This window comes from Ranitomeya variabilis, chromosome 1 (assembly GCF_051348905.1).
Source record: "Ranitomeya variabilis isolate aRanVar5 chromosome 1, aRanVar5.hap1, whole genome shotgun sequence".
NCBI lineage: Eukaryota > Metazoa > Chordata > Amphibia > Anura > Dendrobatidae > Ranitomeya > Ranitomeya variabilis.
In genome coordinates this window covers 402135342-402154132 of record NC_135232.1, presented here as the reverse complement: position 1 = coordinate 402154132, position 18791 = coordinate 402135342, and positions in this window count along the sequence as shown.

The window sequence follows — 18791 nt, the reverse complement described above, 5'->3', positions numbered from 1 at the left end:
TCTAAAAATGGGGGACTGTCATAGATGTAATAGTAAAATCTATAAAGCCATCTCTTTAGAGGGGACATGTCACCGTCATATTGAAAATGTTCAATTAATTATGCAACCCCTGGCGAAAATTATGGAATCACCGACCTTGGAGGATGTTCATTCAGTTGTTTAATTTTGTAGAAAATAAAGCAGATCACAGACATGGCACAAAACTAAAGTCATTTCAAATGGCAACTTTCTGACTTTAAGAAACACTAAAAGAAATCAAGAACTAGAAGTGTGGTAGTCAGTAATGGTTACTTTTTTTAACCAAGCATAGCGGAAAAATTATGGAATCACTCAATTCTGAGGAAAAAAATTATGGAATCACCCTGTGAATTTTCATACCCAAAAATAACACCTGCATCAAATTAGATCTGCTCGTTAGTCTGCATCTAAAAAAGAGTAAATCTATGTTCACATTAACGTTCGGCGCCGCAGCGTCGGGCGCCGCAGCGTCGCCACATGCGTCATGCGCCCCTATATTTAACATGGGGGCGCATGGACATGCGTTGTGCTGCGTTTTGCGACGCATGCGTTTTTTTGGTCGCAAGCGTTGGGCGCAGAGAACGCAGCAAGTTGCATTTTTTTTGCATCCAACTTTCGGCGAAAAAGGACGAATGCGTCGCAAAACGCAGCGTTTTAGCGTGCGTTTTGTTGCGTTTTTGTTTGCGTTGTGCGTTGCGTCGCCGACGCAGCGGTGCACAACGCAAATGTGAACGTAGCCTAATCACACCTTGGAGAGCTGTTGCATCAAGTGGACAGAAATGAATCATGGCTCCAACACAAGAGATGTCAATTGAAACAAAGGAGAGGATTATCAAACTCTTAAAAAGAGGGTAAATCATCACGCAATGTTGCAAAAGAGGTTGGTTGTTCACAGTCAGCTGTATCTAAAATCTGGACCAAATACAAACAACATGGGAAGGATGTTAAAGGCAAACATACTGGTAGACCAAGGAAGACATCAAAGTGTCAAGACCAGAAACTTAAAGCAATATGTCTCCAAAATAGGAAATGCACAACAAAACAAATGAGGAACGAATGGGTGGAAACTGGGGTCAACATCTGTGACCGAACTGTAAGAAACCGCCTAAAGGAAATGGGATTTACATACAGAAAAGCTAAACAAAAGCCACCATTAAGTCTACGTTCACATTAGCGTTCGGCGCCGCAGCGTCGCCGCATGCGTCATGCGCCCCTATATTTAACATGGGGGCGCATGGACATGCGTTGTGCTGCGTTGTGCGACGCATGCGTTTTTTTGGCTGCATGCGTTGGGCGCAGAGAACGCAGCAAGTTGCATTTTTTTTGTGTCCAACTTTTGGCTAAAAAGGACGCATGCGTCGCAAAACGGTTTTGTTACGTTTTTGTTTGCGTTGTGCGTTGCACAACGCAAATGTGAACGTAGCCTAACACCTAAACAGAAAAAACAAGGTTACAATGGGCTAAGGAAAAGCAATCGTGGACTGTGGATGACTGGATGAAAGTCATATTCAGTGATGAATCACGAATCTGCATTGGGCAAGGTGATGCTGGAACTTTTGTTTGGTGCCATTCCAATGAGATTTATAAAGATGACTGCCTGAAGAGAACATGCTAATTTCCACAGTCATTGATGATATGGGGCTGCATGTCAGGTAAAGGCACTGGGGAGATGGCTGTCATTACATCTTCAATAAATGCACAAGTTTATGTTGATATTTTGGACACTTTTCTTATCCCATCAATTGAAAGGATGTTTGGGGATGATAAAATCATTTTTTTAGATGATAATGCATCCTGCCATAAAGCAAAAACTGTGAAAACATTCCTTGAAAATGACTCATAAGGTCAATGTCATGGCCTGCAAATAGTCCGGATCTCAAACTAATTGAAAATCTTTGGTGGAAGTTGAAGAAAATGGTCCATGACAAGGCTCCAACCTGCAAAGCTGATCTGGCAACAGCAATCAGAGAAAGATGGAGCCACATTGATGAAGAGTACTGTTTGACACTCATTAAGTCCATGCCTCAGAGACTGCAAGCTGTTATAAAAGCCAGAGGTGGTGCAACAAAATACTAGTGATGTGTTGGAGTGTTTTTTTGTTTGTTTGTTTTTCATGATTACATAATTTTTTCCTCAGACTTGAGTGACTCCATAATTTTTTCCCTATGCTTGGTTAAAAAAGTAACCATTACTGACTACCACATTTTTTTGTTCTTGATTTCTTTTAGTGTTTCTTAAAGCCAGAAAGTTGCCATTTGAAATGACTTTAGTCTGTGATCTGCTTTTTTTTTTCTACAAAATTAAATAACTGAATGAACATCCTCCAAGGCTGGTGATTTCATAATTTTTGACAGGGGTTGTAACTTGGGAAGTGAAGAAGAGCTTGCACTTAACTCCAATCCCTATTGAACTAGGACCTCCTGCCATGAATAGGTAGTTAATAGTGATGAGAGAATATACTCGTTACTCGAGATTTCCCGAGCACGCTCGGGTGACCTCCAAGTATTTTTTAGTGCTCGGAGATTTAGTTTTCACTGCCACAGCTGAATGATTTACATATCTGCTCTTCCACCTAGTCGCAAGCCGATGACAATCACGCCTCACAATCCTGGGCCCCAACAGTTCCGACCACGACCTGGGGGTACCACAGAGACGAGATGTTATGGGTGTGGGCAACCTGGACATTTGCAGTCTGGCTGTCCCTCAAGGATTCGGAGGCAGCCCCACGCAGCCTCTCCTCGTCCAGTGCATCTTGTGCACTTCATCCCGCCTGAGGAAGAGCTTCCACCACCCCCACCAGAGTGGACCACCGACCACGGCACCATAGATATCCCTCCTGGAGTGTACGGACTCTGGCCTTTGTGTTTTAGCTACCCAGAGCAACGGCAACGCCACCTGCAGGATGTCTTAATTGATGGATACAAAGTGTCAGGATTTAGAGACACGGGGGCATTCCTGTCTATCGCTGCCCCCCGTGTGGTTTGACCCGAGGCAATTCACCAGGGCCCGGGAATTCCCATTGTCCTTGCAGGGGGTGCCCGCAAATATATACAACGAGCTTCTGTGCGTTTGGATTATGGTTGTGGAGAAAAACTGTTAGATTGGAGTTATGGGAGGACTTCCTGCAGATATCCTCCTTGGGAACGACATTGGGGAGTTACAGTTCCAATTTGTGGGAGCAGTCACCCGACTACAGGCCCTTCAAGCACTACATCATCTGGACCTCACCGGGGAGCAACCACCACGAACCACATCAGAGTTGGTAAGCAATACGTTCGCTGCTACTACATTGGGAGAGTCTTGGGATAGAGAGGAGTTTAGGAGAGAAATAGAGGGTGACACTACCTTAGCAGCCCTTAGGCTAAGGGCAGAAACTAGGCACATGGGAGATAATGGGGATGGCTTCACTGGAGAAAACGGACTGTATTATCGTGTAACACAGGTCTGTGACAAGGGCAACCCTGACGCAAAGACCAGGCAACTCATTGTCCCTTAGAAGTACAGGGCACAGCTACTCCAACTGGCCCATGACATCCCCTTGGTTGGGCATCAAGGGAGGAAAAGGACTGAAAAGAGACCCAAAGTTTTTACTGGCCTGGCATCACGCAGTCGGTAGCCCATTATTGCCGCACCTGCGATGTGTGCCAGTGAATGCGGCATCCAGGAGCTCGACATAAGGTACCCCTGCAATCCCTGCCCATAATTGAAGAACCATTTCAACGTGTAGCTGTCGACATCATAAGTCCTCTGGCCCACCCCAGCCGGTCGGGGAAATAATATATCCTGACAGTGGTGGACTATGCCATTCGGTATCCTGAAGCTGTGGCCCTGTCCAGTATTACAGCAGGAAAGGTAGCCGAGGTCCTTGTTACCACCTTTACCCGGATAGAATTTCCTAGTGAAATATTATCGGATCAGGGCACTCAGTTCATGTCAGATCTGGTCCAGTCCCTATGGCATACCTGTGGAGTTCGAGCCATTTGCACAACCCCATACCACCTGCAGACCAACGGACTATGTGAACGCTTTAATGGAACCCTAAAAAATAAGCTGAGGGCTTTTGTTGACATTGAAAAAAACTGGGAAAAATACCTGCCACATCTCCTCCTCGCCTATTGAGAGGTTCCCCAAGAGTCCACAGGGTTTTCTCCCTTCGAACTACTGTTTAGCTGGAATGTCTGTGGGCCTCTCACTCTTCTGATAGAACATGTGGAGGGAGATATCTCAGACACCGGAATGCCCATCATTCGCTATGTTCTAGAAATCAGAGACCGTCTCGCCCAGCTTGCTACCTTGGCTAAAGAACATCAGCGAATGGCCCAGTCAAGAGAAAAAACCTGGTATGACGGTAATGCCAGGACCTGGGAATTTATGAAAGGACAACAAGTGCTCATGTTTACTGCTTCATTTGCTAACAAGCTTCAAGCAGTGTGGGAAGGCCCTTATCAGGTTGTCAAGAAAATTAATGACACTAATTATGTTATTGCCCTGGTCTCTAGTGGTCGATGACAGAAAACTGTCCACATTAACATGCTGAAAGACTACTACGACCGATCTCTGCCTGTTCTAGCCGTCTGCCACCCCCCTAGTGATACCGCCGATGACGAGTATCTCCCCAATTTTCTCCAGGTTGCCCAAGCGGGAGGATCACTGGAACAAGTGCCCCTGGGCTCCCATTTATGGGATATACAAAAGGACGATATTTTTGCCGTGCTAAGGTCGAGGGCTGCTGCTTTCTCAAAGCCGGGGAAGACTACTCTCACCAGCCACCATGTGGAAACCCCCGGACAATGCCCCATCCAGCAGGCTGCCTACCGGGTTTCAGAGGCTGTTCAAGGCATGATAAAGAACGAACTGGAGGAGATGAAATGACTGGGAGTTGTTCAGCCATCTCACAGTTCTTGGGCCTCTCCTGTCCTCCTGGTCCCCAAGAAGGATGGTACAACACGATTCTGCATTGATTACAGACGATTAAATGATGCCACCAAGAGTGATGCTTACCCCATGCCCAGGTTTGATGATCTATTGGATCATCTGACCAGTGTCCAATTTGTGACCACGTTAGACTTGAGTAAGGGGTACTGGCAAATACCCCTAACGGAGAACACTTGGGAGCGCTCAGCCTTCATTGCTCTATTTGGGCTTTTTGAGTTCCTGGGAATGCCCTTTGGGATGAAAAATGCCCCCGCTACTTTCCAGAGACTGGTAGATCGATTGTTACAACAATGTCAGGACTTTGCCTGTGCTTACTTGGATGACATTGCCATTTTTAGCACCACTTGGGAGGAACATCTTAAACACTTGGGCATAGTGCTAGACTGTATCCTTAGTGCAGGACTCACCATTCGCCCTGATAAATGCCAAATAAGGATGGCTGAGGTGCAGTACCTCGGGCATAGAGTAGGGGGTGGGACCCTAAGGCCTAAGCCTGCCAAGGTGGAAGCCATTAGCAACTGGTGTAGACCCCAGCCTAAAAAGCAGGTACTTGTATTTTTAGGAACTGCTGGTTACTATTGAAAATTTGTTTCTAACTTCAGCACCTTGGCCAAGCCCCTAACTGACCTGACCCACAAGAACATGCCTAGGAATGTGACGTGGACGACTGCATGCGATGATGCCTTTTCAGCATTAAAGACCACCCTCATCACTGCTCCTGTCTTGGCTGCCCCTGATTATAAGTGCAGGTTCCTCGTGCAGATGCATCCACCTTTGGGATTGGGGCAGTACTTAGCCAAGTGAACGCCGCCAGAGAAGAACATCCTGTTGCTTTTGCCAGTCGGAAACTACTGGATCGGGAAGCTGCCTATGCCACTATTGAAAAGGAGCGCCTTGCCATTGTATGGGCGCTAAAAAAATTGCAGCCATACATGTATGGCAGGGACTTTACAATTGTTACAGACTACAACCCCCTCACATGGCTGAACCACGTATCAGGGGACAATGGAAGATTGCTGCGGTGGAGCTTGTCCTTACAACCCTGCAGATTCTCCATCCAATACAAGCGTGGAAGCCAACACCAGAACGCCGATGGACTGTCTCGACAAGAAGAACCATAGGCTCCCCAGGCCGACCTACCCCTGCCACTGTACAAGGAACTATAAATGATTGAGAAAAGTAGACTAAAGTGAGCAGGCCGGAGGTCTGTGTAAACCTCATGGTGTGCTCACTTATTATGAGGGGGGAGAGGTTGTGATGGTGTAATATGTTTTGTGGGTATCATTTTGTGTATATTTATATTTTACTGATTTTCATAGTGTTCTCTTGTTGCCCTGTATCATTCAGTGTAGTCCCCATATTGTCGAGAGTCTCAATTACCTTCCAAAAGGCTGATAATTGAATTAGCTCACTTACTGTGTGCAGCCTGACTATCTATGCCTCTTGATGACCCCCTGTAGTGCCTTAATTCCAAGGCACCTTTGTTAGGTCAAGGAGACATGAAAACCACCCCAACCTGTGTGACTACCCCTGGATATAAGGAGGGGGCTGGGGAGGACAGGAGCTGGGAAGTCAGTTCCTGTGTGGTGAGGATGGTAAGAACACAGCACGTCAGAGAGAAAGGGAAGCGTATTGATTTTTTATCCTCTGTCTGCTGGATTATTGGACTCTTATCTCTTTGGACATTTTATCCTGTTACTGAACTGCATTCATGTTCTGGACTATTGTATCCTCAGTGTGGTGGATTGTTTATGGACCTTTTAGTTTTGCCTATAATAAAGGTCTTGGGATTGTTCACACTTCCCTCGCTCTGTTGATTGTGTGGTATCGGAGAAGGACCCCGTGACATATGGCTTATTCACGATCATCATTAGGAAAGGCAAAGTGATGCAAGTTTCCCAGTTTTATAAAAACCCAGCCTCCTCTAACCTTGTGCCAAAAAACAGCAGCCACGGGTTTTTCTAAGCAGCTGCCTACCACTCTGAAAATGAAAATTGTGGAGGACCACAAAGCATGAGAAGGCTATAAGAAGATAGCAAAGCAATTTCAAGTTATCTCAGTTCGAAATGTAATTAAGAAATTGCAGTTAACAGGAACAGTGGAGGTAAAGATAAAGTCTGAAAAACCAAGCAATGTGAGAGCTGCTCGTAGGATTGCTGAGAGAGGCAAATCAGAGATTTCGGAGATTATCTACTTGTATAAATGCATCATAAATTATAAAATATAATGTGGAGAATAAAAAACCTGCACAAAAATGACAGACAATAAATAGCACTGGAGTGATATCAGTCAGAGGTTGTTTGTGATGTCTATGGTCACACAGAGGAGAGCCACTGGTACTAACAATCTTGGCACCTATAGCATACTCCACCACATTCAATTTATTTAGGCCACATCTTCATTTCCTACTTCATTGATTTGGTAAGGCTCTAATTAGCAACTGTTAAGCTATGTTATTTGCACACTGTGAGGTTGTAATATTTGGTCACTGTACATGGTACAACTGATGAGGGGCCCAGAGAAAAATTTGCACAGTACATCATTCAACCTCCGCTAGTTCTTTCATCTACCATGTTTCAGAATTTAATGAAAGACCTACCTAAAAAGTGTTTTTTTTTTTTTTTTTTTTATTTTCTAATCGGTTATGACCCCTTTTGAAGCAAATCAATTTGATTGAGATTTCTGCATGTTATTTGATATTATTAGACCTAATGAAAGCGCAAAGTCTGTAGTGAAACGTATTGTTTTTTTAATCAATAAAATCTCTATGTGTATATCTGGATCTCTCTAAGGCCATGTGCACACGTTCAGTATTTTTCGCGTTTTTTTCGCGGTTTTTTGCTATACAAACGTGATAAAAACGCGAAAAAAATGCTTACATATGCCTCCTATTTACAGTGTATTCCGCATTTCTTGTGCAAATGTTGCATTTTTTTCCGCGAAAAAATCGCATCGCGGAAAAAAAAGCAACATGTTCATTAAATTTGCGGAATTGTGGGGATTCCGCACACCTAGGAATGCATTGATCTGCTTACTTTCCGCATGTGGCTGTGCCCACCATGCGGGAAGTAAGCAGATCATGTGCGGTTGGTACCCAGGGTGGAGGAGAGGAGACTCTCCTCCACGGACTGGGCACCATATAATTGGTAAAAAAGAAATTAAAATAAAAAAATAGTGATATACTCACCTTCGATGGCCCCGGAGTCTTCCCGCCTCTTAGCGGTGCATGCTGCCGCTTCCGTTCCTATAGATGGTGTGTGTGAAGGACCTGCAATGACGTCGCGGTCCTGTGATTGGTCGCATGACCGCTCATGTGACCGCTCACGTGACCGCGACGTCATCGAAGGTCCTGCACACACACACCATCTATAGGAACGGACGCCGCTGAGGAGATCGGCTGTCTGCAGGTGAGTATAACCATTTTTTTTATTATTTTTAAACATTCTATCTTTTACTATTGATGCTGCATAGGCATCTTCTATAGTAAAAAGTTGGTCACACTTGTCAAACACTATGTTTGACAAGTGTGACCAACCTGTCAGTCAGTTTTCCAAGTGATGCTACAGATCGCTTGGAAAACTTTAGCATTCTGCAAGCTAATTTCGCTTGCAAAATGCTAAAAAAAAGGCGAAAAAAACGGGAAAAAAACTCAAAAAAAAATGCGGATTTCTTGCAGAAAATTTCCGGTTTTCTTCAGGAAATTTCTGCAAGAAATCCTGAAGTGTGCACATACCCTAAGACTAAATACTTTTGAGCAGCACCTGAAGTAGAGAAGTTCAATGTTTGGAATCAACAGGGAGTGGATGATCACTGCACATCTGAGCAGCAGCTCACATCTTTTAGGAGGATCATTCATAGTAGTGTGCCTATCCCACATAACCTGTTGTCACGGCAGCATCTGGAATTCACCACTCTGCTTCTCCAGTGTCAGACGATCTTCCTGTGCTGCCTTGTTCTCACTGCCAGCTTCGCTCCTAGAGAATCTCCACCTGGCTATAGAGAGGCACGGCCACATCCGACAGGAATGTAACCCTGCTCTGTTGCCATCCCCAGCCTATCCCTAGGCAGCAACGGGTTTATTAGGAAGCTCCTCCCACCACTCCTTGCCCTATCGTTGGTTCCCAGTTGCTTGTCGCTGGATCCTGTGGGTGCATGTTGTTCCGTCATTCCTGCTATCGACCTTGCTCGTTTCCCATGTATCCTGACCTCGGCTACGTATATTGAACCTGTGCTGTCTGACCTGACCCAGATTGTCTGACAATAGCTCTGTCCTCCTGTATCTTGTTCCTGTGTCTCAGACACCCGGGTAGCCACTGCAGACCCGAGGAGTGGTACCTGATGTCTACTGGTGGCCCAGCCTTTCCTCGCCATCAGGGACTTTAGTGAGGACCTGGAAGACAATTAGCGACACCCCTCCAAGGTAAGCCTGGCCTGTGACATAGTGGGTCCAAAGGTTTCAAAGCTCACCCATACTGTGCAGGGAGGTACCCCCCTGTTTTATTTAATCATTAATATACTAATGTCTGTGGTTTTAGAATGAGATTTTCAATGGGCAAAAATAAATGTAATGCCCAAGTGTCCATGTGCCTTTGGACAAAAACAGTGTATACAAGTGCAAGGAGGCACTCCGCTGAGTCGTTACTTCAGTGTCCCTAAACACCGTAGAAAAGGGCATGTTATTACCTCATTCATATGTATTTGCAGACCGCACATTGCTGACTGATGGCTGGCCAGGACCAAACAACTTACAGGTGAATAAGAGAGGCATGAATATAATAAACTTTTCTTTATTGGATGAACTTGTAAAACATATATACAACTGGTAGCATGCATGGCACTTTGTTAGGTTATCTTCTGCAAAATACACTGGTACAATCTTGACGGTTACAAGTGGCAGCACATAGCTTGTGAAGGACATTAAGATTGTACAACAAATTTCCCTGGGCACTTCCATCCTCTCAGTATACAGCAGGAGTCACACGGGTCAATGTGTGTCACTGTGATTTACCACACACAATCTTACATTCTGCATATATAAGGACCGCTCTCCCTAATGTAATTCCTTATATGAATGTGTCCCAGGCTGGCCGGTCCCGTATTCCTTCACTAAGGCCTCTAGATCTGGCAAACACAAAGACTTTCTTTACTGATTTCCACTATATACACTCACCGGCCACTTTATTAGGTACACCTGTCCAACTTCTTGTTAACACTTATTTTCTAATCAGCCAATCACATGGCGGCAACTCAGTGCATTTAGGCATGTAGACATGGTCAAGACAATCTCCTGCAGTTCAAACCGAGCATCAGTATGGGGAAGAAAGGTGATTTGAGTGCCTTTGAACGTGGCATGGTTGTTGGTGCCAGAAGGGCTGGTCTGAGTATTTCAGAAACTGCTGATCTACTGGGATTTTCACGCACAACCATCTCTAGGGTTTACAGAGAATGGTCCGAAAAAGAAAAAAAATCCAGTGAGCGGCAGTTCTGTGGGCGGAAATGCCTTGTTGATGCCAGAGGTCAGAGGAGAATGGGCAGACTGGTTCGAGCTGATAGAAAGGCAACAGTGACTCAAATCGCCACCCGTTACAACCAAGGTAGGCCTAAGAGCATCTCTGAACGCACAGTGCGTCGAACTTTGAGGCAGATGGGCTACAGCAGCAGAAGACCACACCGGGTACCACTCCTTTCAGCTAAGAACAGGAAACTGAGGCTACAATTTGTACAAGCTCATCGAAATTGGACAGTAGAAGATTGGAAAAACGTTGCTTGGTCTGATGAGTCTCGATTTCTGCTGCGACATTCGGATGGTAGGGTCAGAATTTGGCGTAAACAACATGAAAGCATGGATCCATCCTGCCTTGTATGGAGCATCTTTGGGATGTGCAGCCGACAAATCTGCGGCAACTGTGTGATGCCATCATGTCAATATGGACCAAAATCTCTGAGGAATGCTTCCAGCACCTTGTTGAATCTATGCCACGAAGAATTGAGGCAGTTCTGAAGGCAAAAGGGGGTCCAACCCGTTACTAGCATGGTGTACCTAATAAAGTGGCCGGTGAGTGTATATATGTCCACTTGCCTGCTGTAGGTAGGAATGTTTGCAACCCTTTAGTTGCTTGCTTTCAGGACTTGCTTCCTGAGTACTCCAGAATGCTCTTGCTTTCTCCTCTACGCACAACTCAGAACTGTGGTGGTCTACAAAATGGAGGCTACTTATTCTTAACCCTTTAATGACTGCCGATACGCCTTTTAACGGCGGCAGTTAAGGGTACTTACTCCTCAGCGCCGATTTTTAAAGGCGCTGAGAAATAAGGTTATAGCGCCCCCCCAGGTGTCTTGGTTACCGGAGGTAGCTGAGACCCCAGAGAATATGATTCGGATCAGTTTTTACCGTCCCCAGTCCCCGTTAATGGTGTTCACAAAAAAAAGTCTGATTTCCCATTAATTTCTCTCTCCTCTGATATGATCTAGCATACCGGAGGAGAGAGAAATGGGATCCCCAAGCCTCCCCGACACCTCCAGCATCCCTGGACCCTCCGGCTCCGTCTCCCAGCCCTCCATGTCATGTTCCCAAAAGAAAATGGCGGGCGGCACCAATAGGAGATTTTTCCTATCAGTGATCAAAAAAAAAAAAAGTAAATCAAACCCCCCTTTGTCACCCCCTTAGTTAGGTAAAAATAATAAAATATTTTTTTTAATTATTTTAATATTTTTAATAGATTTTTTTCTATTATTTGCAGTTAGGGTTGGGGTTAGATCTAGGGTTAGGGTTGGGGTTAGAGCTAGGGTTGGGTTAGGGTTGGGGCAAGGGTTAGGGTTCGAGCTAGGGTTAGGGTTGGGGCTAGGGTTATGGTTGTGTTGGGATTATGATTGTGTTAGGGTTGTGGTTTTGGGGTTAGGGTGTTGTTGGGGTTAGGGTTGTGTTGGGGTTAGAGTTGTGGTGTTGGGGTTAGGGTTGTGGTGTTGGGGTTAGGGTAGGGGTTGTGTTGGGGCTAAGGTGGTGGTGGGGTTAGGGTTGGGATTAGGGTTAGAAGTGTGTTAGGGTTAGGGTTGGGATAAAGGCTGTGTTAGGGTTGGAGTGAGACTTGTGGGGTTTCCACTGTTTAGGTACATCAGGGGGTCTCCAAACGTGACATGGCGACCGCCATTGATTCCAGACAATTTTGTGTTCAAAAAGTCAAATGTGCTCCCTCCCTTCTGAGCCCTGTCATGCGCCCAAACAGTGGCTTTCCCCCATATACGGGGTATCTCCGTACTCAGGAGAAATTGCACAACAAATTGTTTGGTCCATTTTCTCCTGATACCCTTGTAAAAATAAAAAAGTTTTGTTCCAAAGTAAATTTTTTGTGAAAAAAGTGCAATATACAAATTGCCTCTTCAGAGAAAAAGTGGACTTGAACTCTACTTGAAGCCACCTGTGTGAAGTAGCGATCCTACAAGTCACAATCAACCCTTTAAAGAGTCTTGCAATATGACAAGATAAGAGCCAAATCAATATCTCAATTCGCAGACACAGTGTTTCGGGCTGTTGGCCATCGTCAGTGCAAAGCATGAGAACTGATTTGGCTAGGTGAGAGGCTCTGGACTGAGGTCTAAGGGGTAAGGTTTCTCCTTATGGAGAGTGACATACCAACTCTGGCTTGTCAAGGTAAGGAGGCTTATTCGCCGTGCAATGCTCTGGGAAATTTAATTTGCAAATTGCCTCTTCAGAGAAAAAGAGGACTTGAACTCTATAGCGCCACCTGTTAGAAGTAGCGATCCTACAAGTCACAATCAACCCTTTAACGAGTCTTGCAATATGACTTAGGATAAGAGCCAAATCAGTATCTCAATTCGCAGACACGGTGTTTCGGGCTGTTGGCCCTCGTCAGTGCGAAGCATGAGAACTGATTTTGCTAAGTGAGAGGCTCTGGACTGAGGTCTAAGGGGTAAGGTTTCTCCTTGTGGAGAGTGACATTCCAGCCACAAGGAGAAACCTTACCCCTTAGACCTTGTGAAAAAAGTAAAATGTTCATTTTTTCCTTCCACGTTGCTTTAGTTCTCGTGAAGCACCTAAGGGTTAATAAACTTCTTGAATGTGGTTTTGCACACCTTGAGGGGTGCAGTTTTTAGAATGGTGTCACTTTTGGGTATTTTCTGTTATATTGACCCCCCAAACTCACTTCAAACGTTATGTGAATCGCTGGTCAACTTTTAACCCTTTTAACTTCCTAACAAAAAAAAGTTGTTTAAAAAATTGTGCTGATGTAAAGTAGACATGTGGGAAATGTTATTTATTAAGTATTTTGTGTGACATATCTCTCTGATTTAAGGGCATAAAAAATCAAAGTTTGAACATTTAAAAATTTTTGCCAAATTTCAATTTTTTACACAAATAAAGGTAAGTCATATCGAAGAAATTTTATCAGTCTTGAAGTACAATATGTCATGAAAAAACAATCTCAAAATCAGCAGGATGCGTTACAGCTTTCCAGAGTTATAACCACATAAAGTGACTGTGGTCAGAATTGTAAAAATTGGCATGGTTATTAACCCCTTAACGACCGCCGATACGCCTTTTAACGGCGGCCGCTAAGGGTACTTAATCCACAGCGCCGTTAATTAACGGCGCTGTGGAAAAAGTGAATAGCGCCCCCCAGAGTCGGATTTTCTCTGGGGTCTCGGTTGCCGAGGGTAGCCGAGACCCCAGAGAACATGATTCGGGGGGTTTTTACCGACCCCCGAGTTGCGATCGCCGGTAATTAACCGTTTACCGGCGGTCGCAACAAAAAAAAAAAAAACGCGATTTGCCGTTTAATTTCTCTGTCCTCCGATGTGATCGCACATCGGAGGACAGAGAAATGTGGTCCCCGATGGCCCCCAATAGCCCCCCAATACTTACCTACCTCCCCCGGTGCTCCTCGTGTCTCCCCATGGGCGCCGCCATCTTTTTTCCGGGAAAAAATGGCGGGCGCACGCGCAGTGCGCCCGCCGCCCGGCACCCGGATGTTCTTTGGGGTCTCGGCTGCCGGGGGTAGCCGAGACCCCAAAGAACATGATCGGGGTCGATTTGCACCGACCCCTGCTTTGCGATCGCCGGTAATTAACAGTTTACCGGCGACCGCAAAAGAAAAAAAAAAAAAAAAAAGCGATCAGTTATTTCTCTGTCCTCTGATGTGATCGCACATCAGAGGACAGAGAAATAGGGGGATTCGGGGACCCTATCATACTCACCCGGGGTCCCTGGGTCCTCTTCTGTCTTCTCCTGCCGGCCGGCTTTTTCATCATGGCGGGCGCATGCGCAGTGCGCCCGCCATCTGCTGCCATCTGCCGGCCGGCAGGAGAAGACAAGTTGGGGCTAAAATTAGGGTTAGGGTTAGGGTTAGAGTTAGGGTTAGGGTTAGGGTTAGAGTTAGGGTTAGGGTTAGGGTTGGGGCTAAATTTAGGGTTAGGGTTAGGGCTAGGGTTAGGCTACTTTCACACTAGCGTTTTTTGGCTTCCGTCGCAATGCGTCGTTGGAGAAAAAACGCATCCTGCAAAAGTGCTTGCAGGATGCGTTTTTTCTCCATTGGCTTGCATTAGCGACGCATTGCGACGGATTGCCACATGTCGCATCCGTCGTGCGACGGATGCGTCGTGCTTCGGCGGACCGTCGACACAAAAAAAACTACATGTAACTTTTTTGTGCAACGTGTCCCACATATTTCAGTGCCACGTGCCACGTATTTAAGTGACACGTGCCACGTATCAAAGTGCCACGTGCCACATATTTCAGTGCCACGTATCAAAGTGCCACGTATCAAAGTGCCACGTGCCACGTATCAAAGTGCCACGTGCCACGTATCAAAGTGCCACGTGCCACATATTTCAGTGCCACGTGCCACGTATCAAAGTGCCACGTGCCACGTATCAAAGTGCCACGTGCCACATCTTTCAGTGCCACGTGCCACGTATCAAAGTGCCACGTGCCACATATTTCAGTGCCACGTGCCACGTATTTAAGTGACACGTGCCACGTATCAAAGTGCCACGTGCCACATATTTCAGTGCCACGTATCAAAGTGCCACGTGCCACGTATCAAAGTGCCACGTGCCACGTATCAAAGTGCCACGTGCCACGTATCAAAGTGCCACGTGCCACATATTTCAGTGCCACGTGCCACGTATCAAAGTGCCACGTGCCACGTATCAAAGTGCCACGTGCCACATCTTTCAGTGCCACGTGCCACGTATTTAAGAGACACGTGCCACGTATCAAAGTGCCACGTATCACGTATTTCAGTGCCACGTATTCAAGTGACACGTATCACGTATAAGTGCCACGTGTCACGTATTTAATTGCCACATATTTAAGTGCCACGTATCAAGATTTTCCATGGAGAACAGACACATCCAGAGATATGTCTGCTCTCCACGGCTGCAGCAACACACTGACAGGAGCCATAGTTCCTGTCGGTGTGTCACTGCGCATGCGCGAGCGAGTTTACCGGCGGTCATTGACCCCGGCACTCTCGCTTAACGGCAGTGCTGCGTGGGAAAGTTCAACGCAGCTGTACTGCTGTTAACCGAGACGCCGGAGTCATTGAACTCCGGAACAGTACGCGATACACTGCTAGGAGCTTCGCTCCTGGCAGTGTATCGCCGGAGAGCAGCCGATCGGCGTGGGACACTCGTTTTATGGATTCTGCGGACAGGGAGTATGAATTTGGTTTATTATTTTTGGATTTTTTCCTGGAGGATCGAGGGCTTCGCCTACAAGTGTGCTGTTGGTGAGTATATACTCTGTGTTATATGTTGTATGTACTGTGTGTCATGTATGTGTATTGTGTGTAGGTGTTTTGTGTAACTTTACAATTGTGCTAAGTCGCCGGACACAGGGACAACTCTCCCATCCTAATACCGGATGGGAGTAGTAGTCCCATACGGCGACTTAGCACAATGGTGGCACTAGCGTCGCATGGGGACACACACACGCACACACACGCACACACACGCACACACACACACACAGAAGGACTCCATGCTGCTTCACTGGGGGGCGGGGGCTTCCCTCTTCCTGTCCGACGTCACGTCCGGTCCTGGGTGTCAACCCCTCCGTACAAAGACGCCGACACCCAGGACAAAGGCGCTGTGTGTGGAAGGTAATATGGGGCCCTAGGGGGATACGCAGACACGCCGCTGCGCAAAGAATTGACATGTCAATTCTTTTTACGCCGGCGTGTTTGCAGACAAAAGCGCCGCGTTTTTTTGCGGTGTGTCTGAACGGCAAAGTGAATTTCTCATTCACTTTGCCGGCAGACGAAAATGACATTGCGCATTTTTGAAAAGCGCCCGCAAAATAGCGCTCAAAAATGCGCTATGTCTGAAAGTAGCCTAAGGCTTCTTTCACACTTGCGTCGGTACGGGGCGGTCGCAATGCGTCGGCCCGATGTACCGACGCACGTTGTGAAAATTGTGCACAACGTGGGCAGCGGATGCAGTTTTTCAACGCATCCGCTGCCCAGTCTATGTCCTGGGGAGGAGGGGGCAGAGTTACGGCCACGCATCCGCGGAAATGGCGGACGCGACGTACAAAAAAAAGGTTACATTGAACTTTTTTTGTGACGACGGGGGCTAAAGTTATGGTTAGGGTTGGGGCTAAAGTTAGGGTTGGGGCTAAAGTTAGGGTTAGAGTTGGGATTAGGGTTAGGGTTTGGATTAGGGTTGGGATTAGTGTTACGTTTGGGATTAGGGTTGGGATTAGGGTTAGGGTTGGGATTAGGGTTAGGGGTGTGTTGGATTTAGGGTTTTGATTAGGGTTATGGTTAGGGTTGAGATTAGGGCTGTTTTGGGGTTAGGGTTGTGATTATCGTTAGGGTTGTGATTAGGATTATGGATCGGGTTGAGATTAGGGTTAGGGCTGTGTTGGGGTTAGGGTTGGAGTTAGAATTGGGGGGTTTCCACTGTTTAGGTACATCAGGGGGTCTCCAAACACGACAGCCAATTTTGCGCTAAAAAAGTCAAATGGTACTCCCTCCCTTCTGAGCTCTGCCGTGCGCCCAAACAGTGGTTTACCCCCACATATGGGGCATCAGCGTACTCGGGATAAATTGGACAACAACTTTTGGGGTCCAATTTCTCCTGTTACCCTTGTGAAAATAAAAACTTGGGGGCTAAAAATCTTTTTTGTTGGAACAAATTATATTTTTTTATTTTCACTACTCTGCATTATAAATTTCTGTGAAGCACTTGAGCTTTCAAAGTTCTCACCACATATCTAGATAAGTTCCTTAGGGGGTCTAGTTTCCAAAATTTGGTCACTTGTGGGGGTTTCTACTGTTTAGGTACATTAGGGGTCTGCAAACGCAACATAACGCCCGCAGACAATTCTATCAAAGTCTGCATTGCAAAATGGCGCTCCTTCCCTTCCGAGCTCTGCCGTGCGCCCAAACAGTGGTTTACCCCCACATATGGGGTACCAGCATACTCAGGACAAATTGGACAACAACTTTTGGGGTCCAATTTCTCTTGTTACCCTTGTGAAAATAAAAATTTGGGGGCTAAAAAAATCTTTTTTGTGGGAAAAAAAATATTTTTTATTTTCACTACTCTGCATTATAAACTTCTGTGAAGCACTTGGGCATTCAAAGTTCTCACCACATATCTAGATAAGTTCCTTGGGGGGTCTATTTTCCAAAATGGGGTCACTTGTTGGGGGTTTCTACTGTTTAGGTACATTAGGGGTCTGCAAAGGCAACATAACGCCCGCAGACAATTCTATCAAAGTCTGCATTCCAAAATGGCACTCCTTCCCTTCCGAGCTCTGCCATGCGCCCAAACAGTGGTTTACCCCCACATATGGGGTACCAGCATACTCAGGACAAATTGGACAACAACTTTTGGGGTCCAATTTCTCTTGTTACCCTTGTGAAAATAAAAACTTGGGGGCTAAAAAATCTTTATTGTTAAAAAATATATATTTTTTATTTTCACGACTCTGCATTATAAACTTCTGTGATGCACTTGGGCATTCAAAGTTCTCACTACACATCTAGATAAGTTCCATGGGGGGTCTAGTTTCCAAAATGGGGTCACTTTTGGGGGGTTTCTGCTGTTTAGGCACATCAGGGGCTCTCCAAACGCGACATGGCGTCCGATCTCAATTCCAGTCAATTTTGCATTGAAAAGTCAAATGGCGCTCCTTTGCTTCCGAGCTCAGCCATGCGCCCAAACAGTGGTTTACCCCCACATATGGGGTGTCGGCGTACTCAAGACAAATTGTACAACAGCTTCTGGGGTCCATTTTCTCCTGTTACCCTTGGTAAAATAAAAATTTGGAGGCAAAAAGATCATTTTTGTAGAAAAAATGCAATTTTTTTATTTTCACGGCTCTACGTTATAAACTTCTGTGAAGCACCTGGGGGTTTAAAGTGCTCACCACACATCTAGATAAGTTCCTTAAGGGGTCTAGTTTCCAAAATGGTGTCATATGTGGGGGGTCTCTACTGTTTAGGCACATCAGCGGCTCTCCAAACGTGACATGGCGTCCGATCTCAATTCCAGCCAATTCTACATTGAAAAAGTAAAACGACACTCCTTCTCTTCCAAGCTCTGCGCTGCGCCCAAACAGTGGTTTACCCCCATATATGGGGTATCGACGTACTCAGGAGAAATTGCAAAACAACTTTTGTGGTCTAATTTCTCCTGTTACCCTTGTGAAAATAAAAATTTGGGGGCAAAAAGATCATTTTTGTAGAAAAAATGAGATTTTTTATTTTCACGGCTCTACGTTATAAACTTCTGTGAAGCACTTGGGGGTTCAAAGTGCTCACCACACATCTAGATAAGTTCCTTGGGGGGTCTAGTTTCCAAAATGGTAT